The sequence below is a fragment of the Bidens hawaiensis genome, unplaced genomic scaffold (genome assembly GCF_021521415.1).
Source record: "Bidens hawaiensis isolate Kalapana, Puna unplaced genomic scaffold, B.hawaiensis_p1.1 tig00074316_1, whole genome shotgun sequence".
Taxonomy (NCBI): Eukaryota; Viridiplantae; Streptophyta; class Magnoliopsida; order Asterales; family Asteraceae; genus Bidens; species Bidens hawaiensis.
This window is the reverse complement of record NW_027502888.1, coordinates 16,461-29,396: the sequence shown is the minus strand read 5'-3', so window position 1 is coordinate 29,396 and position 12,936 is coordinate 16,461. Positions and strand designations below refer to the sequence as shown.

The following is a 12,936-nucleotide window of genomic DNA, read 5'->3' as shown; positions in this document are numbered from 1 at the left end:
CAAGTAACGCACAAAGTTGATGTGTGCCAAGTGCTTTTGTTAGATGGTCGGCAACTTGCATTTTTGTGTGAATATGAATAGGTTTAACTACTTTAGACTCCACTCTTTCTTTTACGAAATAACAATCCATCTCAACGTGTTTTGTTCTTTCGTGAAAACGGGATTGTTGGTGATATGATGAACGGCATGGTTATCACAAAACAATGTGGTCGGGTCATTTTGAGGAATGCCTAGTTCCGTTAGAAGCCATCTCACCCATAAAATACTTCACTAACCGTGGATGCCATGGCCCGATATTCACCTCAGCAGATGAATGGGAAACAACACTTTGTTTCTTCGATTTTTAAGAGATTAATCCTCCACCTAGCAAAAGAACATAACCAGTTCTGGACCTCCTAGTGAAATGACACCCAAGCCAATCCGAGTCGCAATAAGCAACAAGATTGGTTCCACCATTCTTTGGAAGAAGAATACCTTGGACCGTAGTACTTTTGAGATACCACAACACTCGGGTAGCGGGCTCCATTTGAGTTTGTCTTGGATCACCAACAAATTGACTCAGAATGTTGACCGAGTAGGCAATATCTGGTCGTGTAGCTTGAAGGTATAGTAAGCGGCCAACTAGTCTTCGGTATTGGTGAGCATCAACTCGAGGTTCTTCATCATCCTTTTCCAACTTTAAATTTTGCTCCATAGGAAAAGGGCTCGGTCTACACCCTAGCATGCCACAATCTTCCAGAATGTAAAGGGTGTATTTCCTTTGGCTCAAACTAAGCCGACTTGTGTCCGGGCAACCTCGATCCCTAGAAAGTAATTCAAGGGACCAAGGTCCTTTATACTAAAACGGTTGTCAAGATAGGTTTTCGTTTGTTGTATTTTGCCCATGTAATTTCCAACAACGATTTAGAGTGAACCTATGCGACCTTATATCTTGGACAACGTGAGCTAATAGGTCATATAAGCTACAATTAAACTTAAAAGGATATCGTAAGAAGTAGACCAGTCAAGAAGTCAACCTTTGAGTTTATCTATTAACAATATATTTTTCACTAAATTGAAAAACTACCTATGCTATAAATGATTATCATGAAACAATATATTTACACCTAATTAGAAAAAAAAACCTACCTGCTCATGTTTGTAAAAGTCTTACTCATTGTTTGTCGTTTCTTACAAAGTTTTCAGTTATTTTAATTTGACTTTTCGACTGTTATACACAATATATGATAAATATTTTCTCCCACGGAATTTGGGAGACACAAAAAACTTTTCCAACTGAATTTGAAATTCGTCCTAGAAAACTTAAGAGTAGGTTGTGCTAGTTCACAAGCTTGCTTCAAGAGAGTTGGGTAGAGAAAGTATTCCTTGCATCGTTGAGACTCGCTCATCGCTTGTACTCTGGATGGATCCAATGCCTTGGAAAAGCCTTGCAGGAGATGACTCAGAGCGTCTAGGTGGAACTTGCAATGACTCAATGCCTCCTTCTAACATCTCCACAACTTTGCTTATGGATGGCCGATCTAATGGATTAGATTGAATGCACCAAAGGCCCACCATGATCATCTTCCTAGCTAATTCCACTTCGTCTTTGGTTGACACCCCATAGCCCCCTGAATCTCCTCTAACTTCTACTTGCTTGTATATCCAATCTGGAAAGTATGCTTCACTTGTACTTGTCTTGCCAGTGTAATTGCGCTTACGTGCACCCGTCATTTCAAGAACCATCATCCCATAACTATAAACATCCGATTTGTGAGATGCACCTCCAAGACTCTTGAAAAATACTTCAGGGGCCATGTATCCGGCAGTACCTCTCGCACCCATTACGGATACAATACTTTCTTTCATCTTGCACAACTTAGCCAACCCAAAATCAGATATTTTTGGGACAAATTCTTCGTCCAATAGAATGTTGTGAGGCTTTATGTCAAAGTGCACAATTCTTGTGTTACAACCTCTATGCAAGTACTCTAGACCTCTTGCCATCCCTTTTGCTATTTGGAACAACATGCTCCAGTCCAAATGAAAGCCGTCACCACGTAGAAACTTATCCAAAGATCCATTTGGCATGTACTCGTATAAAAGGGCTCTTTTCTTTCGCTCGAAGCAGAAACCTACAAGAGTGACTATGTTGACATGAGAAGTTCTACCGATGATGGAAACTTCATTAATGAAATCTTCTCCATTTCCCGTTGCTTCACTCAAGAGCTTAACTGCAACTCGACGTTCGTCAGGCAATTGTCCTTTGTAAACACTTCCATATCCTCCTTGTCCCAGCTTCTCTAGGAATGAGTTTGTAATTTTCTTAATTTCCGAATACTTGTATATTTTTGATGCCAAATTTTCATAGTTAGTTACAAATATTTCTACTTGATCATTTGTAGCTTTTCGTCCATTTGGATTAACCGGCAACCTCTTCTTATTACGGAATACCTGGACGCGTTCTTTAATCACACGCCTTTTTCTCTGTTTTCGGCAAACACAGATTCCACATCCAATGACAACAACAGCAACGACTGCTCCCATGATTGCAAGTACTAGGATTCAAAGATAAAAAAATAATCAAATCTTAGTTTCTTGAAAGTTGAAACAGTGAGTGAAAAATAAATTTTAGTGTATCTAGTGAGAGTAAAATGCACACCTATAATACCCAGAGTACTAATTGAATCCCCTGCAATTATCCAGAATTCATGAAAAGGTTAGATTCATAGTTATCCATACCTATTCATCAAAAAACGTTTATGACTGAAGCTGATTAATGACCGATCCCTCTTGGGTAAATAGAACTAATTCTCCAGAATCTGTTCATATTGCTTTAAGCTACTCGAGTAGTTAGATGGAAAATATGTGTAACTCTACGGGTGCATTCGGTTTGCGATTTTTTTTAGGGAATAGGAATTAATCAAATGAATTGGATTTGGAATTGAAAATTTTCTAAAAGGAAATGGAATCTATCAAAAGAAATAGAATTTGAGAGTGTGTTTCGTTGGTGAAATTTTTTCGAAGTATTTGGAATTTAAAAAATAAAAAAAAAATGAAATTTATCATCACGACCATAATCTACCAAATGCCTAATCAACGCCTGATGCGTTAATCAGCACCGGATGCATTCCCAGCGACGGACACTAATAGATTTCAAAGACATATCATAAAATGAATTAATTAATGAGAAAACGGGAACCAAGCATTCTATCAGACACGTAATTGACAGAGGAGAGATTAGAAGATCAATTACTTGAGTTACCTCCACGTACTTTTGTAGCAAGCAAACAGTTTAGGCGAAGTTGAGTTATACCCACATCGACCATTAGACCGAATACACTGATCACAATCGTCGTTATTGGCAAACCACTCTAGCTTGAAACCAGCCCGCAAGGCCGATCTCAAATCATCCTCTGAGGCAACATTGGCATTAGCATGATCCACTGGTACGGTGATATAACTGTTGCACTGCACCAAGATATTGCCAGTTTCGGAGACATTTGCACTGGTTCTATAGAAATAACTCTGGCCAGTCCTATTCGCATCACAGCTGAATCGAAAAGCAGCAGTCATGAGTGGCGCTACATTTTCTCGGCATCCCTAAAACAGAGATACATTCTCCTGGCTGAAGTTATTGCCGTTAAAAAGCGTGGAGTTATAGGTGGTGTTGCGGAGATCTTGAGGGCAAATGGTGTCCCACAGGTCATTTCTGGCAATAGTGATCGTGCGTGTACTGCAATCGGTGTCTAGGACCCGATAGTCTACTGAATCTAGACGGAGCACAGGAACATCAGATTCGCAAGTTAGCTGAAAACTTGGGTGGCCACAATATTCTGGCCTGCCAAATCCCCAAAAAGGATACTCGAATACATCGTCTCCACATGGCGTTGGGCGACATGAATCGTATGGCGGGGTTTCCTGGCACCGGATGGCTGGGAAAAGAATGAGGGTGGCTAGAGCCTGTGTTATGGCAAATACGGAGGGGCTCGAGTTTATACGGGGTTTCATGGTGGTCAGGGCAGTTTGGGAGGAAACTAGGAATGAACTACGAAGGAGGGTGGTTTATGGAATATTTAGATGTGAAACAAGTTTATTGATTTTCCATTTTTTCCGGTCGTCAACTTTCATTACCAACGAATAACACGTATCTAATAATTATGGACTCGTCTTATTTAGGCCCGGTCAACTTAATAAAACTTAAAGCTCAAATTTCTTGTCGGACTGACTTAATATGCTAATATTTTCTAATTTATTTTTAACTTTTTATATACTTTATTCTTGAAATCTTTCGTAAGATTTGAACTCAGGTCCTTTCAAACCCTTCTAACCCAAGATGTTTATTTAATGCATTTTTATCATTATAAAATAATATAATATATAGAATATAAGTATTTTAAATAAAGTGATTTATAAATTTTGGTATTTAAAATCTTGTGTCATGTTTAATCTGAATCTAACTTATTTAGCTAGTTTTTCTTAACTTATTTCTTGACTTATTAATCTTCTTTAGTTCTCTTTTAGTTTTAGAGTGATGCATTCATTAGTTTAAGGATAAAGAAGATAGTGATAATTAATACGTTGTTGAATAGTCTACGCGTTTTCCTTATGATCATGTGTAGTTCATGGCTCCGGAGGACTGGGAAACATATGGCAATGGCTAGGATCACCACCAAATCAAGAAAGCAGTGGTGGAATAGAATGAGAGCTGATTGATGGAAGTATCAGGATAAGTGGGTGTTGATTCTTTAGCTGCCAAATCTAGCTCACGATATAACACAAACGTTTTAAATTATCGACGCTTTAAATTAAAGAAGGGGGGTTGTTTTTATTGATAAATTTGTATTGACCGACTTGGTGTGAGAGCCAAAATCTACACCACCTTTTCAGTTTTACGGTTTTACCTATGTTTAATCTTTTTTTGTCTCCTATAGAAGAGATAAGTTACATGGATCATTGTAAAGTGTATTGAAATTTCTACATATATGTCATATTTAAAACGTTGTATATACCCTTAGTATATAAATCATGTAACTCACTAAGTATTTTGCGTCTAACAAAACTAATAGTTGAATATGATAGTAATTTCAAATATTGGGAAATTCTCTTGTGTGAAATTTGAAGTGTTAATATGATTATATAAATTCAGACAAAACGATTTCTTTATATAGATGCCTAATAATAGCATTGCTTGGGATGAAACTTAGCAACGTTTCATAAATGGTGGATAGTTGGGGTGTAACAGATTTTGGAGGCAAAGAGGTAAATTAGTGTTTAAATAAAAGCAAAAATTTCAATATATTGTGTTTGTTGTATATGATATTTTGAGTTAATTTTATTTGCAGTGAAGAGAATTAGGTAATAGTAATTGGATGAAGATCAATGATAGCATGATAGTACACAGGCGTAAAAGCTTAACAAAGCAGCTAGAACTACATTGACTTTCACATTTGAGATCGATACGGTTGTCTAGAGTCTAGACCATAGACAAGTAGGAAGATAGGTATTATTGCAAGTTTGGATGTGTCGCATAACATATCAGTAGTTCTTTTTTAGAAAAGTGATATGGTCATGATGACAGTTACGTGGAAACCAAGTACGCCATGACAAGTCATAGGCCCAACCCACTTAAAATGGGTGGGGCTAGACACCCCTCGGGCCAGAACAACTAATGGTGGCCAGGGTGAATAACTATGTGTTTATGTATTTTGCGTTGTAACATGTGCGGGTCATTAATTAGTATAATATAAGTTATAACACGAATTTAAACAAGTTAATTTTGGAGTAAACGAGTGCATGTCATAAACATATCGACACGATTACAAATTTGTCTAAACAATTCAACCCGCTTAATCTGTTTTCTAACATGCCTAACACATTTAACTAAATGGGCTAAATAGGTTAGCATGCTTACATGTTTATGACTTTTTCGTCACAATATCAGTTCTATGACATATTTATATATGTCTCTCTATAAAATGATGATTATTATCATGTTAATTTAGTAGTTAAATACAGTGGAATGATTTCCTCTTGAGAAAGTAAAACCGGTGTAGGATGTGAAGTATTGATTAAAATGTATGCTACACGTGAAGTACCGATTAAATGTATGTTACACAATATTTGTTAAAACTTTTCTCCAACATAATTTGGTCACATACAAATTTTCCAACTGAATTTGAAAGTTGTCCTATAATGCTTAAGTGTAGGTTGTGCTAGTTCACTAGCTTGCTTCATGAGAATTGGGTAGAGAAACTATTCCTTGCGTCGTTGAGACTCACTCATCGCTTGAACTCTGCATGGACCCAATGTCTTGGAAAGGCCTTGTGGGAGATGACTCAAAGCGTCTAGGTGGAAGTTGCAACGACTCAATGCCTCCTTCTAACATCTCCACAACTTTACTTATTGATGGCCGATCTGATGGATTAGATTGAATGCACCAAAGGATCACCATCATCATCTTCCTAGCTAATTCGTCTTCCGCTTCGGTTGTCACTCCATTGTCCCCTAAGTTGCCTCCAACTTCTACTTGCTTGTATATCCAATCTGGAAAATATGATTCGGTTGTGCTTGTCTTTCTAGCATTATTGTGCTTGCGCGCACCTGCCATTTCAAGAACCATCATCCCATAGCTATACACATCAGATTTGTGAGATGCACCACAAAGACTTTTGAGGAATACTTCAGGGGCCATGTACCCGGCCGTACCTCTTGCACCTGTTACAGACACAATACTTTCTTTCTTCTTGCACAACTTAGCCAACCCGAAATCAGATATTTTCGGGACAAATTCTTCATTCAGTAGAATGTTATGAGGCTTGATGTCAAAGTGCACAATTCTTGTATTACAACCTCTATGCAAGTACTCTAGACCTCTTGCAATCCCTTTTGCAATTTGGAACAGTGTGTTCCAGTCCAAACGAACGGCATCACAATGTAGAAACTTATCCAAGGATCCATTTGGCATGTACTCGTACAATAGGGCTCTTTTCTTTTCCTTGAAGCAGAAACCTAAGAGAGTGACTATGTTGACATGAGAAGTTCTACTGATGCTGACAACTTCATTAATGAAATCTTCTCCCTTTCCTGTAGCTTCACTCAAGAGTTTCACTGCAACTAGATGGCCATTAGGCAACTGTCCTTTGTGTACACTTCCATAACCTCCTTGTCCCAGTTTCTCTAGAAATGAGTTTGTCATTTTCTTGATTTCTGAATACTTGTATCTTTTTGGTGCCAAACTTCCATAGTTCCTTATGAATATTTCTACTTTATTATATTCACCTTCAGGTCCTTTCGGACTTACACGTATCCTCATTTTTTGTAGGAGTATCACAATCAACATAAACATAATTCCTGTAATGCTGCATGATATGCCTGCACAATTCGTTTAGTGGATAATCAGATCTTTCTGTCTTGGTACTTTGAACAATAGAGTGAAACACTTCTGTTTTCTTACTAATACTTTCAAGAATTTGTGCTTAACCAATGTTTGGCTACTTACCTATTATAAGTTTCAAATTAGCTCCCTTGGATCCTGCTTTAAAAAAGAAAGGAAAAGACGTTGGTGAAATCGTATCAGACCATGAACATTAAGAATGTATGATGCATATTTGACTCAACCAGTGGTGACCCCAAACCACAGAACGATGGTAATTTTGACTTGGACTGACATCGTTGCCAGACTGACCATGCAATACTTTTGATATGTTACTAAACAATAGACAAGCATAAAATTCAGATTAGAGTGTTCCCACAACTTCATTCTGCGTGTGTACGAACAAAGTAGCCGGAGATGTTAAATAGGACATATTATGGGTTGGTGGCTTGAACCCAACACAAACCCAAAACTCGTGTCAGTTGTGAAATGCATGATGTAGAACACCAACAACCCTGACCCGTTGAACTAAAATATTTTATTTTATTTTTGGATATTAGTTCTCTAAAATTAAAAAAATGCGCCAAAACTTGGAAATTTAAATTTATTTTTTTTTTGTAATTTTCATGTATATAGTTCTTCAAATTATAAAAATAAACGGGCTTAAATTGGTCAACCAACAAATTCACCTGGTTGACTCAGGTAACTAAACAAAAACCGCGAATTTTGTGTTAGGTTTGTGTCATCAATTCGAATCCCTAGAGCCATCTAACTAAAGCATGAGCCTACCAATTCAGAAATTCACTTACCTCCACTTTCTTTTTTATCGTCACAAGTTAATGAGAAATTTCCCCTAGGACAGTAGCAAGCAAACAACTCAGGTGAAGTTGAGTTAGACCCACAATGACCATTTGATTGAATACATTTATCACAATCATCGTTATTAGCCATCCACTTTAGATTAAAACCAGCCATAAAAGCTGATATTAAATCACTCTCTGAAGCACTTACTGATGCTATTCGATTTGCTGAAGACCGATCCACTGGTACAGTAATATAATTATTGCACTGCACTGAGAAATTGGTAAAATTGGGAGAGATCAAACTGGTTATATTGGAAATAACCATCACTCTGAGTCTTATTCACATTGCAACTGAATCGATAATTAGCAGCCTCTGGTATCTTATCTTGGCATCTGTAGTATAGAGATAGATTCTCCTGGCCAAAATTATTTTCGTTGAAAAGCGTGGAGTTGTAGGTAGTGTTGTGTAGATACTCGGGGCAAATGTTGCTCCACAGATCCTTTCTAGCAACAGTGATAATCTGTGTACTGCTACTAATATTTAAGATTCGATAGTCTATTGATTCTGAAACGAGCACGGGAACATTAGATTGGCAGGTTACCTGAAAACCCGGGTGGCCACAATAAACCGGGCGGCCTAACCCCCAGAATGGATAACTGAATTCAATGTGGTCACACCGAACCGATTGGCCACATATATCATATGGAAAGATTTCCTGGCCCCAAAGGACTGGGAAACATATGGTGATTACTAGGATCACCACCAAAGTAAGGACGGTTGAGTTTAAGTGGACATGAGATTTCATGGTCATGGTGGTTCAATTCCTTGATCAAGAAGGAAGCAATGGAATAGCAGGGTAGCTGATTAATACAACTATGAATAAGGAATGTTGACTGTTTGCTTATTACTTATTAAACGTTTAGATTTGTGTGAGACTTCTATAAAAGAAAAAAATGAGTGTGATGTTGATAAATTTGTCTTGATGGACTTGGATTTATATTGTATTTTCTACCCTTCAACAAAAGGATTGCCAGATGGGGGCTCTTGAGAGTAGGCCTATTAATAATATATAAATCATCTTATACAAATTTGTAATTGTAACCCTCCAAAGCAGTTAGCTAGTTAATACCAAGTTGGGTTCAACTTTATGAGGATGATGTGATTACCAACCACTACCAAGACTTATTAACACTTTTTTTTCTTCTACTGACATCGACGCATTTTAGTAGTTTAATCGATATCAAGACTAAATATAAACACCTCTAGATTACTATATATGAACAAGTCAAGTTACCGGGTCCCATTCTTTGATCATTTGATTTTGTAAAGCTAGTACAGATTTGTTTGAACATATTTGATATTTGATAATCTCGTGCTCCATGTTTGTAAACTTGAGAAGAAAGTGAATTTGGTAATTTACAGGAACTCATTAACCAACTCGAACTACTAGCTACATAACACGATTAAATACAACACTTTTAAGCTTGCGGGAGAGCCTTGAGCTTCATATGTAGCATTCGTATGCTATAACTAGCATCCATATATAGCATAAGTATTTGAGAAGTATGAATAAGATCAACATGAATAAGATCAAATATTTGAGAACTAATTTTTAAAACTGGTATGAAATCGTAGTTTAGGTTGTCTAGCTTGGGGGCATTCGAAGGAGGGTGGTTTATGGAATATTTAGATGTGAAACAAGTTTATTGATTTTCCATTTTTTCCGGTCGTCAACTTTCATTACCAACGAATAACACGTATCTAATAATTATGGACTCGTCTTATTTAGGCCCGGCCAACTTAATAAAAACTTAAAGCTCAAATTTCTTGTCGGACTGGCTTAATATCCTAATATTTTCTAATTTAATTTCAAGTTTTTTATTTAATTTATTCTTGAATGGTGATTTTCGTTTAATTATTGTCGTATGTAAGATTTTAACTCAGGTTCTCTCAAATCCTTCTAACCCATGGTGTTTACTTAATTCATTTTTATTATTATCAATCAATAACACAAAATATAGAATAAGTATTTTAAATAAAGCGATTTATAAATATTGATATTTGAAATCTTGTGTCATGTTTAATCTGAATATAACTTATTTAACTAGTTTTTCTTAACTTATTTTTTGAATTATTAATCTTCTTTAGTTCTTTTTTAGTTTTAGAGTGATGCATTCATTAGTTTAAGGATAAAGAATATAGTGATTAATACGTTGTTGAATAGTACGTCTTCGCGTATGCCTTATGATCATATAAAGTTCTTGGCTTTGGAGGACTGGGAAACATATGGCAATGGCTAGGATCACCACCGAATCAAGAAATCAGCGGCGAAAATAGAATGCGAGCTGATTGATGGAAGTAGGATCATGATAAGTGGGTGTTGATTCTTTAGCTGCCCAATCTAGCTCACAATACAACACAAACATTTTAAATTGTTGACGCTGTAAATTAAAGGGGGGGGGGGGGGGGGGTTGTTTTTGTTGATAAATTTGTATTGACCGACCTGGTGTGATTGCCAAAATCTGCACCACCTTTTCAGTTTTACGGTTTTACCTATGTTTAATCTTTTGTGTCCCCTATAGAAGAGATAAGTTACATGTATCATCATAAAGTGTACTGAAATTTCTACAAATATGTCATATTTAAAACGTTGTATATACCCTTAGTATATAACTTTGATAAATGTATAAATCATGTAACTCACCAAGTATTTTGCGTCTAACAAAACTAATAGTTGAATATGATAGTAATTTCAAATATTGGGAAGTTCTCTTGCGTTAAATTTGAAGTGTTAATATAATCTAACTATACTAATAAAGTAATAAACCAAAATACTAAAAGATATGTGTCATAACTACATTTATTCATAGCTTTTGACTTTCCTCCTATTTTCTAATCTCCACTCTCCTTGATCCATGCTATTCATGGGTCATGGGCTTAGTTTATATGTGTAACTCGGATCTTTCGAAAACTGTATGTGTATTAAAACCCGACCCATTTCAAAATTCGAAAAATTTTACCAAGAAATATCGCCTTATTCAAGTAATGTTATTGTATTGATATTTGTTTATTATATTTAATTAATATATATAAAATAACTTTTAATTATATTCAATTTTTACCCTAAACCATGCTTTCATCCTATATAAAATAACTTTTAATTATATTCAATTTTTACCCTAAACCATGCTTTCATCCTATTATGTATCCACTTTGTAATATCAGGGACCTTTTCGCAAATCTAATTTAATTTACCCAGATCGAACACCCGTCTCTCGCAAACCTACCTTCCTCTTTCTCAAAGTCTACCTCTACTCCCAATTGTGTGTGCCGTCGTTGTTGGTTCTCCGACGAGTCCACCATCTTTAACAACCACTATTCGAGGTAAACAACACTATACTATCAACTTGGGTTTTGGGTATGGTTTATAAGGTTTTTTGTTGGGAGAATGATAGAAGTTATTATTTTATACTGGTATTTGGAATTGAGTTCATCTTGAAAAGTGTATTATGTAAGTATTTTGCCACTTTAATAAATTGAGTCAGTAGGTATTATTATTATTATTATTTTCTGGTTCAAAGCTATTGTTATTATTATTAATAAATAACAAGTTTCTTTACCCGCGCCGCGCCGCGCCGCGCCTCAACACACAGATTTTAAATAATGCAAAGTTTACGGAAGAACATCAATGCATTCAACATATGCAAAGACATGTGTCCAACTTACAACTAATATGAATATGCTGCTGACTTTTCCAAGAAGTATTTTAACCGACCCGCAACGAATAAGAATCCTTCATCATCAACAGAGAACAATGAGGAAACAAATACCTAAAAAAACCAATGAGAGTGCAAAACGACCAGTAAAGAACAATGATATGCTAAAAGATGTAATTCAAAAGCATCATAAACAGAAATATAAAAACCTAATAATCCAGTTTAAATCCAAAAATCATAACATGTTAACCTGAGATCAGATAATCAAGCAACGATGGTGATGAAACCTCCTCCGGCACATTCATAACAGGCAGCGTTAGAGCCTTCAATTCAGCATCATCTTTTACCTGCACATAAATAAATCTAGTCATGTAAATCGACATAATCAAACCTAGAATTTGATTATTTACCTTATCGACTTACTTAGAGCCTCGAATGTCAAGCAAGAAGTCTAGTATTTCGGCGACAGATCTGTCTCCAAAACAACCAATTTCACTTTCAGTTTGTTGTACTCGTTGTCCACTTAAAGATGCTGGTGATTTCGCCGTTGTCGAACCTCAGGCGGTGACGTTAATCGTAGATGATGGGTGAGTCTGCTGACAATAGAAATGATGCAGCAAAGAGATAATAGGTGTTGGGAAACGACAATAGCAAGAACCACGTGTGTGGCTGTGTTTCTTAAAATTACTTTTCTTTCTCTTGATAACGAACTTTTCTTTATTATATTATTTTATGGACTAAAGAATTTAAACATGAATGTTTATCTACAAGTTTGAATCTAGATATAATATGGTATAAAATTTGTTACAGTTATGTATTTTCATAACGAACTTTGCTTTCTCTTAATAACGAACTTTGCTTTGTATGCTTTCGTATTCGGAAAGGTCCAACATAATCTCAGTCTAATATGATCATACGTCATTCGTTAGCCTTTGTGCTTCTCGACATCTCAGTTATACTTGCTCATTTGGTTAATTTGCTATTCTTATATGACTTGTTGCAATTACTTATTTTTATATATATCCTATATGTACATTTAAACCGGTGTGTTGCTCACTCAAC

The 12,936-nt window shown here is 36.1% G+C and overlaps 2 pseudogenes; both read right to left on the bottom strand.

The window, feature by feature from the left end:
- Positions 1-1,323: 1,323 nt before the first annotated feature.
- LOC143606327 (LEAF RUST 10 DISEASE-RESISTANCE LOCUS RECEPTOR-LIKE PROTEIN KINASE-like 2.4) lies at positions 1,324-4,030 on the bottom strand (annotated as a pseudogene).
- Positions 4,031-6,190: 2,160 nt separating this feature from the next.
- Positions 6,191-8,969, bottom strand: LOC143606324 (LEAF RUST 10 DISEASE-RESISTANCE LOCUS RECEPTOR-LIKE PROTEIN KINASE-like 2.4 pseudogene; annotated as a pseudogene).
- Positions 8,970-12,936: the final 3,967 nt, after the last annotated feature.